Source organism: Tenrec ecaudatus, chromosome 13 (genome assembly GCF_050624435.1).
Source record: "Tenrec ecaudatus isolate mTenEca1 chromosome 13, mTenEca1.hap1, whole genome shotgun sequence".
NCBI lineage: Eukaryota > Metazoa > Chordata > Mammalia > Afrosoricida > Tenrecidae > Tenrec > Tenrec ecaudatus.
Window position 1 is genome coordinate 87,078,219 of NC_134542.1, and position 17,793 is coordinate 87,096,011.

Sequence of the window (17,793 nt, forward strand, 5' to 3'; positions counted from 1 at the left end):
TATACAAGGAAAACTACAAGACCCTACTACAGAAAACCAAAAGCACCCTCCACAAATGGAGGAATATCCTATGCTCATGGATCAGAAGACTCACTATAGCAAAGATGTCTATCCTATCCAAGGCACTGTATAAGTTTAATGCTATCCCAATTCAAATACCAACAACCTTCTACAAAGGATTGGAAAAAATTGACCACCAATTTCATATGGAGAGGGAAGAAGTCCAGAATTAGCAGAGAACTCCTCAAGAATAAGGACAGTCAGAGGGTTGGCTTTAACTGACTTTTACACCTACTACACAGCCTCAGTGGTCAAAACAGCGTGGCACTGGCATAATGACAGATACACAGGCCAATGGAAAAGAACAGAAAACCCAGAAATAAAACCATGAGCAGATAGACAACTGATTTTTGACAAGGGCCCCAAACGTATCAAGTGTGAGAGAGATGCCCTATTTAACAAGTGGTGCTGGAAACAATGGAAATCCACAAGTAGAAACATGAAGCAAGATATCTATCTCACCCCATGCACAAGAACAAACTCAAGGTGGATCACGGACATAGAAGTAAAACCCCAAACCCTCAGTACCATTAGCAAAGGAATTGGGACAAACCTAAGAACCTTTTCCAGGGAATACAAAGGCTAACGGCAATAGGGCAGGGTGTACACACACACACACACACACACACACACACACACACACACACACACACACACACCGGGGAACCTGAAATTGACAAATGGGATTTACTAAGGATAAAGCACCTGTGTGTGTGTCAAGACTTTACCAAGAGAGTAACAAGGCAGCCCACAGACTGGGAAAGGAGTTTTAGAATTGACACAACAGACAAAGGGTTTATTATGAAAATCTACAATACTCTCCTTGCCTGCAAAAAGAGGAAAACAGCTAACCTTTTGAAGAAGTGAGCAAAAGAAATGAAAGGAAATTTCACTAGGGAGGAGACCCGTATGGCCAATAAACATGAGAAAATGCTCCTGATCATTAGCCATCAGAGAAATGCAAATCAAAACAACCATAAGATACCATCTAACACCTTTGAGGCTAGCCCAAATCAGAAAATCAGAGAGCAACAAATGTTGGAGGGGATGTGGCGAGATGGGAACTCTTCTACTTTGCTGGTGGTCTTGTAGATATGCACCACCACTATGGAAAGCAATATGGAGATACTTAAAAAAATGGAGATTGATCTACCTTATGACCCAGTCATCCCACTACTGGGCATGTACCCAGAAGAGGTAAGCAATAAACCATGTCCAGTTATGTGCATCCCAATGTTTATTGTGGTGCAATTCACAATTGCAAAGAGTGGGAAACAACCTAAATTTCTATCAGTAAATGAGTGAATCAGTAAACTCTGGCACATACACAGAATGGAGTACTATGCATCACTTAAAAGCACTGATGAGCACATGAAACACATCTTTCATGGGAAGAGTTGGAGAAAATTATGCTAAGTGAAGTCAGCCAATCACAAAAGGCAAAGTACTGCATGAGTCCCTTGAGGTAAGTGTAATCAGCATGGTAGATTTAGAAGAGGCGCCATCTATGTCAAAACATTCAGGTTGAGACGCAGGGAGTCGGGAGTTGATTGGACCCAACCTAAGGAGGTACATGTTGTCCAATACAAAAATGAGGAAAGGAGGGAAGGGTGAGGGAGAAGAGGGGGGCGGCAAAAGTGAAATGATGATGGAGGGAGCAGGAAGGACACTAGCCCACCCAGGGGGAGAGTACTGGTCTTGTCTCCACAGAATCGGGAGTGGCATGCAGGCCTTACCACGGTACACGAAACCATGAGGACATCATGACCAAGTGGAAGGATGCATGAAAAGAGAGAACTACAGGGCTGGCCCCCACCAGAGCCAAACTGACCCCCTCCTCCCTGGAAGTGGGTGTGACGGAAGAATGGCACTGAACCTACAGGTTGGGGAGAGGGGCCAGCATGCCACACTCACACGGAAGCAGACCAGGAGAGTGCAAGAGAAAGAGAAAGTCGCACTGGACCCCACGGGCATACCAGGCCCAGAGGATGACATCCCTGCGGTGAGCAAATGGGACACAACGGGGACTGGGTGACCAACAACAGCTCGTGTCACGTTGTCCCCTGACTGGATCAGACTGTGACAGAGAACATTTCTGGGGTCACGTGGTGGGGAGGTAATGTCGTCTGAAGCCCCTACAGTGGAGCGAACCAAGAAGGAAGCATATCAGACCAGCAGCTGAAGCAAGGCAGAGCTACGAAGCCCCCGAGGAGCGCCCAGAGGTGGCCTCCAGGGTGAGAGGGACATCTCCTAAGGCCAACAACAGACGTGGGACTTGTGTATATTTCTCCTCTCTCTTTTTTCTTTTCTTCTTCTCCTTTTCTTTTTTCAATCTTTCTTTCTTCTTTTTAATCAGTTTGGGCTCTTTCATAGTAGGTGTGCCTACCTATATAAGATAGGCATGGGAGGCATGTCTGAGGTGAGAACAGCTAGACCAATGGTCCTGGGGAGATCTGGGGGGTAAGAGTTGGGGAAGGGGGAAGTGAGCAGGCAGCGCCATGGCAGGGGAACAACTGGTTGTTGGAGTTAAAAACAAGGAGGAGATACGGATTCAGGTGGTGAGGGATGTTGGAGCAAAGCAAACTAGCTAAAAGGAGGTACCAAGAGGCAGAAATAAGAGGAAAGTGACAGTGAGGCAGGAGGAAGTCAAAAGGAAACAGAGGAAGGACCTAGGAAGCAAGGCAATAGATAGAGGTATAGACATAGTGGTGTACATATGTAAATACATTAATCCACAAAAACAGAGGCATTGGCCTGTGGACATATATCCATAAAGCAATACACTGAGGCAGGGGATGGACTTCGGGCCTCTGCTCATGACCTCCCTCAATACAAGGACACTTTGTTCTAACCAATCAGCAGTCGGAGATGTTCACCCTTCCGACATAATTACTGAAGACAATACGGGTGCATAAGCAAATATGATGAAGAAAGGAGATGGTGGCCAGCTATTAAAAGATATAGTGTCTGGGGTCTTAAAGACTTGACATTACATAAGCTGCCATTCAGCAGAGAAGCAACAAGTCCACATGAAAGAAGCACACCACCGGTATCAGCAGATACGTAACAAACAAAAGCATATAGTTGAGGATGAGGGGTGCTGGAGCAGAGATCCAAATCCCATCTGTAGACAGTGGGACAATCTCCCCACAGAGGCCACAGTGAAGGGATGAGTCACCAGGGTGCAGTAAAGCATCGATTAAACACACTTTATTCCTCTGGTTCCTTGAGGCTTCCTCACCACCACCACCCCACTACCATGACCCCAGTGCTGCTTCTCAATTCAGACTAGACCAGAACATGTACACAGGTGTAGATAAGAGACGGGAGCTGACGACACACAGATTCCAGGAACAGGAGTAGGACTAGCGACACCAGAAGGGTAGGCAAAAGAGGGGGAGAGGAAGGGAGAAAGGGGGAACCAATCACAGTGATCAACTATAACCATACACCCCTCTACAGGGGAAGAACAACACACAATATGGGAGAAGGGAGACAGGTCAGTGTGAGAGATGAAAATAATAACAATGGGGGTGATGAGGGTTGGGGGAGGGAGGGGGAAAAGAGAAGCTGATACCAAGGGCTCAATAGAAAGGAAATGCCTAGAAAAGAATGAAGGCAAAATATGTACAAATTCTCCTGATGCAAGCAATGTATGGATTGTGAAGAGTTATAAGAGTCCCAGTAAAATGAAAAAAAAGTATAAACACAGACCTAGCAGTTTTCCTACCAACATTTATACTCACACACTAATGCAAACATATTTTCTCAAAATTAACCTCCAAAAGTATTATGCGGTGTAAAAGGAAAAGCCGAACACAAATGTATGCATATAAGATGTTCGGCAGAGTGAGTTGTGTGTTGGGGTGCACACCACAAGGTCAGCAGTTAAAAACCACCAGCCTCTGTGAGAGAAATGTGAGGCTTTATTTTATCATAAAAAGTTAAAATCTCAGAAACCCACAGCAGCAATTCTAACATGGGCCTACGGGGTTGTTTAAGCTGGAATAGATTTCAATGGCAGTGAGTAGTGGTTTATGTGTGTATATTTAAAATATTTTTCATTATTTTCCTGGAAGGATAAATAAGAACCTGGCACTAATAGATGTTTATAGGAAAGGGAAACTTGGGATCTGGAGTAACAATAAATATTACTTTTATTGTACAAGTAGTTTTCAACTTACCACAGGATTCCATTCCAATAACTCTATTATGTCAGTTGTGACATAAGTTGAACAATTTTTTCTTTATTATTAATGCCTTTGCTATCAGTATCTTCTTAAATCTAACCTTTGAGCATCTGCTAATGATCATCTGAGATTGACAGAATTATCAAAGCATTTGCTGCCACATCATTCATAGTCCAGATGGTTTATGAAATGACAAAAGAACATAGAAAATCTATTGCCATTGAATCAATTCTGACTCACACAGGCTCCAGATAGGGTTTTGGAGGCTGTTAATTTAGATAGTCTTAACTTTATCCTGAAAAGCTGCTGGTGGATTTGAACTGCTGGCCTTGCAGTAAGCAGTCCAACACTTATCCAACAGTGTCAACTGGGCTAGAACAGACAAAGGCAGTATCGATTGTGATTGGTCATACTTGAGCTATGTCTTAAGTCACAGACTAGCTGGAGAGCCTTCAGTTCTGTGGGGTAAAGAATTATTTTACCCCAAGAATTTGATCTTTGTTTTAAATTTCCTAGAGGTAATTTATAAATTATTTTTGGAATTTCCTGAGTGGAATGAGGGTCATTGTCATTCATGAGGACGCTCAGACCACATCTGAGAGTTTATGGTAATGGATTGTAATGCTGGGCAGCTGAAAGCCCAACCTGGCAATATCAGCCTACCATCCTGTGAGGGGAAGGGCACTGGGAATAAAAGTTAACAATTAAATAATTTACAAGTAATTAAATCAAATGTGCCTATAAATGAAACCCCAATTTAAAAAAATCAAAACGCTGGAGCCCAAGCTCAGGTGAGCTTGCTGGGCGATGATAGACATAGATACAACACTAAGGTAACATCTCCTTGGGTTCAGGGGAGATGCATGACCGTGTCCCCTTAGGCCTCACCTTAGACGTCTTTCTTTAGTATCTTTTATAATAAAGCCATCATTGTAAATGTAGTGATTTCTGAATTCTGTGACTTATTCTAGAGAACTCTCAAATTAGAGGACACAGTGAAAACTCCCAGACGTGTAACCTGTTGGCCAGCAGCCTGGGTGTTTTAGGGACCCCTAAACTTGCAGCTGGTGTTCTGAGAAGGTGATAAACTCAAACTCACTGCCAAAGCCTCCATGCTGGCTCACAGCAACCCTATAGGACAGGGTAGAACTGACCCTGTGGGTTTCTGAGACTGTGACTCTGTATGAGAGTAAAATGTCCCACCTTTCTCTGGCAGAGCTGCTGGTAGGATCCAACACTGCTCTTCTAGAACATCACACAACATGTAACCACTATAATAAAAGGCAGGAACCCCCAAATGTGTGGCCAGTTGGTCAGAAGTGTGGTCACTTGGGACTCCTGGCTTTGCAGCTGATGTCTAAAGCCTTGGGCAGACTTGACAGTTTGGAAGCATAGCTGACCTATTTCCAGGTGTTTAAAGTAAAAAAGTTGATGAAGAATCAATAACTGCATTGCAGATGTCAGAACATAACAGAAATGTGCTAGTTATAAAAGTACTATTTGAAAAAATTCATCATTTGACTTTTTCGTATAAAAATAGAATAAATTAATCAAAATATGAAACTGACTTTGCCTGAATAAATAAGGTACATTAAAAGTCATATTCTAATCAAAATTATATTTTGTTTTCCTAACCTAGTTACATTTTAGATGTGTTCTTAAGAGGTAAAATGAATAATAGTACATTATACAATAATCTCCTTTTTAAAATTTGTATTCTGAGAGATATCTGTGGTTTAATGAGACTTCAAATCTAAGTAACCTTCAGAAACTGTTGAGTTTGGTTCAAAGCCATTCTCTAAAAGTGAATGGATTGAAGTTTGGGAGTTAAAAGCCTAGTCTAAGATGGACTCAAATGCTAAATCAAAACCTGCATAGTGAATGATCAAATTCACTATAGAAGTTTAGAAATCATTTAATGAGAAAGGACTCAAGAGGCTCTGGAAATGTTTTGAGGCAACATTGCTTGGGCACATTTTTTTATGATCAAAGTATAAGGCAGTCCCAAAATTGGGTTTCCTGGGTTTGAAGATAACAATTGGCCAAGAATCAGCTCAACTTCTCAACCCCACCTTAGTCTGATCTACCCACATGCTTTTTAAATCAAATTCAGACTATTTTATGATGATTAGGTCTAAAAGAGATATTCCTATCTATGTCACTAGAAACAAACAAGGCTTGTTTTCTTATGAAGATAAACAAACGTCCCAGAAATTATATATTTAGTCTAATTCACTTATAATTTCAGGACTCCATTTCAATAACAAAATCACTAACAAGGAAGTATAAATAATTCATTGGAAAGTTCAAGGTCTAGGTAAAATATTGAAAATACCTCCCTGCTTAGGAAACACCTTATCTTCTGGCTGCACAGGGTCTCAGCATCCCCAATTTTCCTTCTCTATAGTCATGTACACCCCACCTCTCAGCTGAAACTACTACCTTAACCTGAATGTTCACTTTTATGGATAACACACCACCTCAGTGTACTGTGAAGCACGCAAGAGTTACCTCATCTTCTAAATCGCCTAGCCCTCTTAGGGAAAATTTGATTCTCATGGACAGAACTGAGTCACTTATATTTTGAATTTTCTAAATTTAGGGCATCACATTGGTGTCTGATGTGTATTCCTAGAATATAGTGCATGCCATTTTCATATCAATATCATCAGATCAATGGATTATCAAAAAACAAAAGTCACTGCCATGCTTCAAAAAGTTTGTGGAAACATGAAATTAAAGGATAATGGAACTTTTCCATGAATCCACAAATGAAGCCCCCTTGTATAAAGACAAAGAAAAAAATACATATATTTTAAGATTCTTCCAAGTATTCAACTATTTGTTCTGTTTTAGTCTTAGTGAAGCTCTGACATCCCCTAGAAAGCTAACTTCTGGAGATTGCTTTTTCTCATCCAAGGCTAGAAAGATAAATATGTTTTCTTATCTTGAAAAGACCCCTGAAGAGTGATAGGGGAGGAAGGATTTTAATATCATCTTTTCAGCTTTTCTCCCTTTAAGCTGGTGCTTCCTATTCTTCATCTTAAAAAGAAAGGATTGTAATATAGCAGCACACAGATAATTCATAAAAGACTGCAGAAGAACAGCAGTGGGGAATTGCCAGAAATTCAAACAGATTCAGAAGAGGATTTGGAATAAGGGATATAAATGCTGATGCCAAGGGGATTGTGACTGAAAGCAAAGAATACCAGAAAGATGTGTACCTATGTTTTATTTATTCTGGGAAGGTATTTGATTTTGCAGATCAAAACAAACAATGGATATCCTTGCAAAAGATAGGAATTCCCGAACAATTAATTATGGTCATGCGGAACCCAATCAGAAAAGGTGTGTATCAGGAATTACATGCTTTCATCATATTTATAAAAACCATATGTTGAGCAAATAATCTGAGAAAAGGAATTATATGAAGAAGAACACAGCATCAGGATTGAAGGAAGATTTATTAACAATCTATGACATACAGATGACACAACCTTCCTTGCTGAAAGTAACTTAAAATCTTATTGAAAATTATCAAAGCTTCCCACATTCAGTATTGATTAAACCTCAATATAAATAAAAACAAAAATATTCATAAGTGTATCAATAAGCAGAATAATGATAGGTGGATAAAGATTGAAGCGGTGAAGGACTTAATTTACCTGGATCTATAATCAATGCCTATGGAAACCAAATGATATATTTCATTAGGTTAATCCTCTATAACAAAATCTCTTTAAAATAATGGATAACAAATATGTCACTTTGAGCATTTGAAGTGTGTCTGACCCAAGCTGTGGTATTTTCTATCACCTCAGATTCATGTGAAAGCTGGGCAACAAACTAATAAAGAAACCTGAAGAAGAAGAGATTTATCTAAAGCATGGTGTTGGTGAATAACATTGAATGTACTACCAGAAGAATAAACAAATTAATCTTAGTAAAAGTATAGCCAAAATTCTCCTTAGAAGTAGGCATGATGGACATTGGGCCTCCACTCAAATACTCCCACAATGCAAGAATACTTGTTCTATTAACCTGGCATTCCATGATGCTCACCTTGCCGACACAATTGCTGAAGACAAAGCGGGTGCATAAGCAAATGTGGTGATAAACGCTGATGGAGCCCGGCTATCAAAAGATATGGTGTCTAGGGTCTTAAAGACTTGAAGGTAAATAAGCAGCCATCTAGCTCAGAAGCAACAAAGCCCACATGGAAGAAGCACATCAAGCTGTGTGATTATGAGATGCCCAAGAGATCAGTTATCAGGCATAAAAGAACAAAATATCATATCATTGTGTGCTCACCTCCCCGATAAATCACCAAAGACGAATAAGTGCATGAGCAAATGTGGTGAAGAAAGTTGATGGTGCCGGCTATCAAAAGATATAGCGTCTGGGGTCTTGAAGGCTTGAAAGTAAACAGCGGCCATATAGCTCAGAAGCAACAAAGCCCATATGGAAGAAGCACACCAGCCTCTGTGATCACAACGTGTCAAAGGGATGAGGTTTCAGGATATCAAAGAACAAAAAATCATACCAGTGTGAATGAGGGGGAGTGCGGAGTGGAAACCCAAAGCCCATCTACAGGCAACTGGACATCCCCTATGGAAGGGTCGCGGAGAGGAGAGGAGCCATTCAGGGTGCAGTATAGCAACGATGAAACATACAACTTTCCTCTAGTTCCTATATGCTTCTTCCCCACCCACTATCATGATCCCAATTCTACCTTACAAATCTGGCTAGACCGGAGGATGGTACACTGGTACAGATAGCAACTGGAAGCTCAGAGAATCCAGAACGGATGACTCTTGCAGGACCAGTAGTGAAAGTGGAGATACCGGGAGGATGGAGGGAGGGTGGGGAAGAGAGGGGTAACCGATTGTAGGGAATCTACATAAAACCTCCTCCCTGGGGGACGGACAACAGAAAAGAGGGTGAAGGAAAACACAGGACAGTGTAAGATATGACAAATAATAATTTATAAATTATCAAGGGTCCATGAAGAAGGGGGAAGTGGGGAGGGAGGGGAAAAACGAAGAGCTGATGCCAGGGGCTTACATGGAAAGCAAATGTTTTGAGAATGATAAGGGTAATGAGTGTACAAATGTGCTTTATACAATTGATGTATGTATGGATTATGATAAGAGTTGCATGAGCCCCCAATAAAATGATTTTTAAAAAAAGAAGTGGGCATGGTGAGACTTCATCTCATGTACTTTGAACATGATATCGAGGAACCAGTACCTGGAAGAGGACAGCAAAACTGGCAAGGTAGAAGGTTAGCAGAAAAGAAGAGCCTGAATGAGAGGGATTGACACAGTGGTTACAACAATGGGCCAAACCTAGCAATGATTGCATGATGCAGGACCAAGCAGTTTGGAGTTCCATTGTATGAGCCACTATCAAAGTCAGCTAGATAGAACCCAACAACAGAAACAACTTGATGTGTTATGCTGTTTTAAATAATAAAATAGGCCCAAAAAGTGCACGAAAAATTTAAAGCAAATTATTAAAATGAAAACTATATAACATTAAAGAATCAAAATTAATCCTGGACCAATAAATGGTCATTTGAGTACATTAAGTGGTTAGAAGGTGATAGGCTTCTGTCATCACTCTGAGTATAAACCTACTGCCATATAATCTATTACAACCCCTAGTGTCCTTCTATATAGGGTTTCCAAGTCTATAAGTCTTTATGAGGCAGATAGCCATACCATTCTCCCAAGGAACTATGGGTTTGAACCACTGACCACAGAGAGCAGTCCAAAACTTATACATAGAACATAGCAATTGATGCAAGGAGTTGAAACCAACCCAGATTTCCATCAATGGATGAATGGATCAAAAAACTGCGGTACATACACACAATGGAGTACTATGCATCCCTAAAAAGCAGCGATGAATGCATGAAGTACAATTGCTCTATGGGAAGAACTGGAGGAAATTATTCTAAGCGAAGTAAGCCAAGCACAAAAGGAAAAGTACAACATGAGTCCACTGAGGTAAGCTTAAAAATTGGGCATCAGGGAATAGCTACTGTATACATGCTTCCAGGAATACATCTGACAGCCAATAAATAGAAGAGGGAAAGAAAGGGAGGTGGGGGGTGGAAGACATGCACAGGGATGGGGGGAGCAGGAAACTAACCCACCCAAGGGGAGGGTATTGTTTATATCTCCACAGGAGAGAACGAGAGAAACCAGGCTTCAACCCGGGGCACCAAGATGTGAATACAACATACTGGCATGTACCAGGGAACCAAGAGAGATCTGTGGGGTCATAGGATGATATTCCTGCTCAGAGCAGACAATGCACCACTGGGCCAGCCCCACCACAAAACACAATGTCCCTCACTGAACCATAGAGCTACAGGGGAAAACACTGGAGACACAGTGCAGGAACTGAGCCCGATCTGACCCTATCACAGTAGGGTGAAACACTAAGGGCACACAACAGAACAGCAAGGGGAGCAAAGTCATGAAATCCCCGGGGAATACCAAAAACAGACTTTGGGGACAGTGTGGCATGCCATAACACTCGAATGGAAAACACTTGTAAAGGCCAATAAACAGACCTGGAACTATTTATAGGCTTCTCCTTTTTTGTCATTGGCTTTCTTTTTGCTGTTGTTATTTTGGTTTTTGTTGTTATTGTTGTCTTTGTTTGTTTGGCTTTGCCTGTTTTTTGAGTTTATTAATGTCTCTGCATGCCTATCTAGATTTGGTAGGCATGATAAACAATTTGGTGTGAAAACAATGGGACCAAGGGTTCCGGAAGGGACAAGGAAGAAGGAGAGGTGGGAGTAAGGAAGGCGGGACTGGGGTAGGGGTGGGGGTGGTTGGCGGGCAACCAACCCAGGGACAAGGAAACCACAAGTGAGTTAAAATCAATGGTGAAAAGGGTGTAGGAGGCCTAGTGGGCCTTAATCAAGGGCAATGTAATAGCAAGGAATTACTAAACCAAAAGAAGGCTGAACATGATATCAGGGCAAGAAGAAAGAACAAGGAAACAGAGGAAAGAACTAGGAGGCAAAGGACATTTATGGAAGTCTAGATACAGGCATGTACATATGTAAATATATTTATATATAATTATAGGGAACTAGATCTATGTACTTATATCTATATCTAAGTATTAAGGTAGAAGATGAACACTGGGCCTCGACTCAAGTACTCCCTCAATACAAGAACACTTTGTTCTAATAATCCAGCATTCTGTGATGCTCACTTTCCTGACACAATCGCTGAAGACAAAGTGGGTACATAAGCAAATGTGGTGAAAAAAAACTGATGGTGCCTGGCTACCAAAAGATATAGTGTCTGGGGTCTTTGAGGCTTGAAGATAAACAAGTGGCTATGTAGCTGAGATGCCCACATGGAAGGGAGTTGTGAAGTGGAGACCCAAAGCCCATCTGTAGACAATTGGACATCCACTTACAGAAAGGTCACAAGGAAGAGATGAGACAGTCAAGTTGCAGTGTAGCAGCAATGAAACACACAACTTTCCTCTAGTTCTTTAATACTTCCTCCCCACCTACTCTCATGATCTGAATTCTACCTTACAAATAGGAGCAGACCAAAACATGTACACTGCTACAGATAAGAGCCAGAAACACAGGGAATCCAGGATAGATAAACCCCTCAGGACCAACAATGAGACTAGAGATACCAGGAGGATAAGGGAAAGGTGGGGGGAGAAATGGGGAACCATTCAAAAGGATCAATTTATAACTCCCTCCCAGGGGGATGAACACAGAAAAGTGGGCGAAGGGTGACAGAGGACAATGTAAGTTAGGAAAGTAATAATCTATAACTTATCAAGGTTCAGAGGGAGGGAGGGAGGAAAGGGGGGGAAACTAGGAGGTGATATCAAGGGTTCAAGTAGAAAGAAAATGCTTTGAAAATGATGATGGCAACATATGTACAAGTGTGATTGACACAATGAGTGAAAGTATGGATTGTGATAAGAGATGTAAGAGACCCCAATAAAAGTATTTTTTTAAAGAATATAGCAATTTATAGATGCTAGAGTTTCTATGAGATTTCCTGAGCTGAAAGCTTTGATTCACCCATGATCTCATGCCGACAGTGTGAGAACTACATTTACACATTCAGATGGGTCAGTGATAACCAGACACAAACAATCCACCCATTCACTAGCTAATGGCAACCACAGCCCTCTTTTTCTCCTCCCACAATTCTTTTCATGCTCTTTGAAAGTCACACACTTGATCCTTGTTAAGGATTGAAACAGGATCAGCCCATCTATGATCATAAGGTATTAGGGCTACCACTTTGCTCTGCTTCAGAAAGGCTCACATCCTTGATGATCCTCACACACTAGACCCACACTTCCTCAGGCCTCTGCACTTCTTGTCTCTGTTTAAAAGGGTCTTTCTACCCATCCCTCATGTCTCCTACTCTCTCCTCCTTCGAGTCTGTCTAAAACAGGACCTTAATGTAACCATTGAGACTATAATTTCTTCCACTCGCCCACCATTCCTTATCTCCCTCACCTTGATCTATTTTTTCACACAGTACTTACCAGCTTCTTAAATATTAATTGTTAAATATGTTTATGTATCTCTACCTACACACCAGCACTCCTCACTAGACATTTGTTATGATTTGTTATGGTTGTTGTTAGATGCCATCCGGTAGTATCTGACTCATAGCAACCTTCTGTAAAACAGACCAAAACGCTGCTGGTCCTGTCCCATCTTCTCATTTATAATGGTTGAGCTCACTGTTGTGTTTTTAAAATTTTTTCATCCATCTTGTCAAGGTCTTCGTCCTTTTCTTTGCTCATCTGCTTTGTCAAACATGATGACCATTTCCAGAGACTGGCTTCTCCTAATAAAATGTTTAAACTATGTGAGATGAAATTTCCCCATTCTCTCTTCCAAGGGGCATTCTGCCTATACTGTTTGCAAGAGATTTTGTGTTCTTCTAGCAGTCCATGGCACTCTTAACATTCTTCATGGATACCATCATTCAAATGACCAATTATAGACTTCCTTATTCAATGTCCAACTTTCATATGCATATGGGCCATTGACAAAACCATGGTTTGAGTCAAAGTAACATCCTTGTTTTTCAACACTTAAATGAGATCCTGTACAGCAGATTTTCCCCGTGAGAAACTGTGGACCCAAGCAAGATGAAGTTCTCGATAACATTAATCTTTCCTCCTTTTATCATGTTACCTATTGGTCCAGTTGTATGGATTTTTGTTTTCTTTACATGAAGGTGTAATTCATATCAAAGACTCCAATACTTGATCTTCATCAGCAAGTGTTTCAAGATTTCCTCACTTTGAACAGCAAGGTTGTGTCATCTACATAACCCTGGTTGTTAATAAGACTTCCTTTAGTCCTGATGCCTCCGTCTTCTTCATATAATCCATCTTCTCTAATTATTTGTTCAGCATTCAGGTAGAATACATATTCTGAGAAGATACAATGCTCGTGCACAACTTTTTTAAAAGTTTAAACTATGTGATATCCCCTTTTTCTCCTTCAGTGACTGCCTCTTGATCTGCACTAGACACATACACACATATATTGTACACATATGATACACATATCATATTGTTAACTTGGTAAAGTTTTGCCAGTTTTCTTCACTAATGTATCTTCAATGTGGATACAAGTTCAATACATTCAACTTTGTTAACCGACTAAAGGCATTAACACTGTTAGATAGATCTGTTTTTTTGCTGTGCAACAAAAGCAAGCCCAAGTCAAGTAGGCCTGGTCCTAGGTCCAAAGTTGTTAAGTATATAAATATACAGAACATCAGAAATGGAGAGGTTCAAGAAACAATGTACCATAAACTGCTAACGTCTTTTGGTAGTCATCACAATAATAAATCTAGAGCAGCAGTTTCTCAAACAACCACTTAAAGTATCTTGGTGATTTTTAATTTAAAATAGTATGAATAGTCTACCAGGCCAGCTCTACCCCATGTAGACTTTCCTTCTGTCTTTAAGAATCATTAGTCATTTTCGGATCATAATTCTTCATTTTCCCTTTCTCAAAGTGACTTTTATTCTGGAGACTGAGGACCCTAAGGGTGAATGTGCATGATCCAGTAATTTAAGTTTTTACCTCCATCCTTTACAATCAGGACCATCAACCTCCAAGGACACTAACTTTGATATTAACAAGAAAGGTCTACTGCATGTATATTCAGCTAATTGGGTGGGGAGAGATTCTAAACTACTCTCTTCCGTTCTCTTAGTAATACGTGATACTATTCCCAGTGAAAATGATTCTTAAAATCTAATTTTGAAAATATAGGCAAACCTCAGAGCTATTGCAAGTTCCATTCTAGACCACTGCAAAAAAAGCCAATATCGTAGTAAAATGAGTCACATGCCTTTTGTGGTTTGCCAGTGCATATAAAATTTTGTTTATACTACACTGAAGTCTATTTCGTGTAAAATAGTCTTATGAAACAAGCTTGAAATGCTATGAGGATGACCGGAATGTGGCATGGAGACACGGAGCGAGCGCATGCTGGAGAAGTGGCAGGGATACACATGCTCAATGCAGAGTTGCCACAAACACTCAATTTGTGAAAAGCACAATATCTGCAACGCACAATAAAATGAAGGGTAATAAATCAAGATATGCCTCTTGTTTATTTCTGCTTTGCATACATGCTGCCTTTATTTTCTTTACTCATGAGCTAACAATACATTTGTATTGTCATCTTATTTCTGCATCACTTATAAGTCCAGGACCCACATTTAATTGGTAATCAACTATAATATTGCCTCTATATTAAAGGTTTTGAAAATAATTGAGTATATCTTTTGCACAAATATATAAATGGGAATACTTTACTATACATCATTTTACTGAGCAAATAGTGTATTACACACTTTACACACACTACCTTATTCCAACTACATAAGGAACTTTTGAAAGAAATACAGTTTTATTGAATCAACTAGATTATGCTTATTTTATTCATCCCCTCTGTATCCCTACATCTACCAAGATGACTGGTCAGTAATAGATACTCACCAATTAATTTGGAATACATGTTTCAATAAAATAAGGTCGCAGGTTTTTTTCCCTCTTACCTACAAATCTAAACTAATTGCCAGTTCTAAATTCAGCCTATTGGATTTCATCAAAATTATGCATCTGAAAAAAATCAGCATATTTTTCCACATTCCAAAAAGCCTCTTAATGCAAGTGCACACAGTAATCATCAAAAACTCAATTGCTACAGAGGAATACCACGTTGACATAGCTTTATTGAATTAGCCTGTAACATAGACTCTAGCAAAACAGCCACAGCTTCAAATGCCAGCCTACCTCATTTTGTGTGGCTCCCTGAAAGAGCTTCAAATGAAATGCATATTCCATACACACAGAGAATTTTCATAAATACATGTGATATTCTTAAATCACAAACTCTCCTTAGGACTCCTTCCATCAAGGCATAGGTCATGGAAGCAACCAAGCAGTCTACGGTTTCATGTTAAATCCCATTAGTCCATCAGGTATGCATTAGGTGGCAAATTTGCGTCTGTTTCTTTCCTTGAAGCTTCTTGTAAGATGTCATTTACAGAGTTAGGGGACCAGGTCAACATGAGTTTTCTTATATCCAATATGGCTGCTTAAGGATAGCCAGTTTTTAATATCTCCACTGTTTTCATTTTATTAAATTTCCTTAAAATATTTATTCCACTCATAGGCTCACTCAGAGACTACTTGAAAGTAGAAAAATAATTTAACTTCAATCCCATGATTTAGTTTATTATTAGAATAGCTGATGTCACTTCACAGTCTTGAAAATTTTGGGCAAAATAATGAAATAGTAGTAATAATTCTCCCAAGCATTATCTCGTAGCAAACATTCCAGTGCTCTCACAAAATTCCATTCATAAAGCCCTGAGGTCAGTTTGGCTTAGAATTAATTCAGCCAGGATGGCATCTGTGAAATATGACAATAATCTCTTCAACTGGGGCAGGGGATCCTCCTTGGTTCTCAAAGAGAAAGAGTCATGAACCGAACTGTTCAGAAAATTTCCCCTTCTTTTGTTTCTTTTGGTTTTTAATTTCTCGGTATTTTCTTAAGCACACATGCCTGTTTTTGTGAACTTATTCCTCTAGATAACCTTTGGAATCAAGGTAGAGTGAATCCTGTGAGAATTGGACTACCTTGTTTTTCTGTTGGCACTTTTGACAGGTTTTCACTTTTGACAGATTTCAGTTTGGGGGGTAATTTTATTGTTTTAACATTATATTGCAAATTGGGTGAAAGTTTACAGAGCAAATCTGTTTTCCATTCAACAAAAATTCATATATTTTGTTTCATGTCACTGAGTTTAATCCCCACAATGTACTATCACTTACCTATTTTCTCCTTGATTTCCCGGTTTCCATTTTACCTTCTTTTTTCCCCTTCTTGCTTTCTTTCTGTCCTTGAGCAAATGTTGCTCTTTTGATCTCAAATGGTTGATTAGTCTAAAGAGTGCATATCTCTCATGACACACAATTGAGCGGTGGAGGTGTGTGAAATTCCAAGTCTGAGGGGTCACTAAGAGCAACAGTGTTGGCCATTCACCAGTGTCCATCTGATCAATAAACTTGGTCGGGTGATTTCGAGTTTTCTCACACAATTTCCCCCTCATATCTAGGATCTACTGATGTGCTCCTTTTCATAGCAGTTATAGCAGTAGCCAGTCCCCATTTGATTCGTCTGGTCTTAGGGTTGTGGGTGCTGAGTTTCACATGGCCCTTTTGAAAATAATTTTTTTAATTTATTTCCCCCTTTATTTGTGTAATATAGCACATAAAGAAAAAGCAAATACACATAGTCTACAGCATCAGAACAGTGTCAGTATACCAATAAGCCCACTCTGTATGAGGCTCTTTCTTCTTCTCCCTCCACACACCCTCCCTCCTTTCTTCCCTTCTACTCCACCTACCCTCTGCCCGCAACCTTGTCACAGTCTTCAAAGTCTTTTCCTTTGGTACAAAAACAGTTCTTTTTTTCCCCTTTATAATAATGCTATCATGAAATATATATATTTTTGAACACTCGAGTTGCTAATTACCAAATTAGGATTTAGAACATTACCATTGTGAACTATCATATGAATTGACCTTAGTGCGCTCCAAGACTATGCTCCTGAGCCTCCAGGCCCAGTGATGTTTTCCTTTGAGTTGTTTGGTGATTATTAATAAATTTTCTTAGCTTTGACCTCTGATTGCTGTACGACATCCAAAAATATATTGGCAATATAAACCAAAGAGAACAAATCCATTGCCATCAAGTTGATTACAACTCATAATGAGCCTATATATTTCTGAGGCTATACATTATACTGGAGCAGACGGTCCCAATGCTTACCTAAGAGCACCACCAGGGATCCTTATATTTGCAGTATACATAAATACATGTGTAAAAATAGTCTGTCAAACAAATATTTATGTGTGTATACATACATGTATGTATGTACATCTATGTATGTATTCATAAGTATAGTTCCATTCTCCTTCCCACATCTGTTC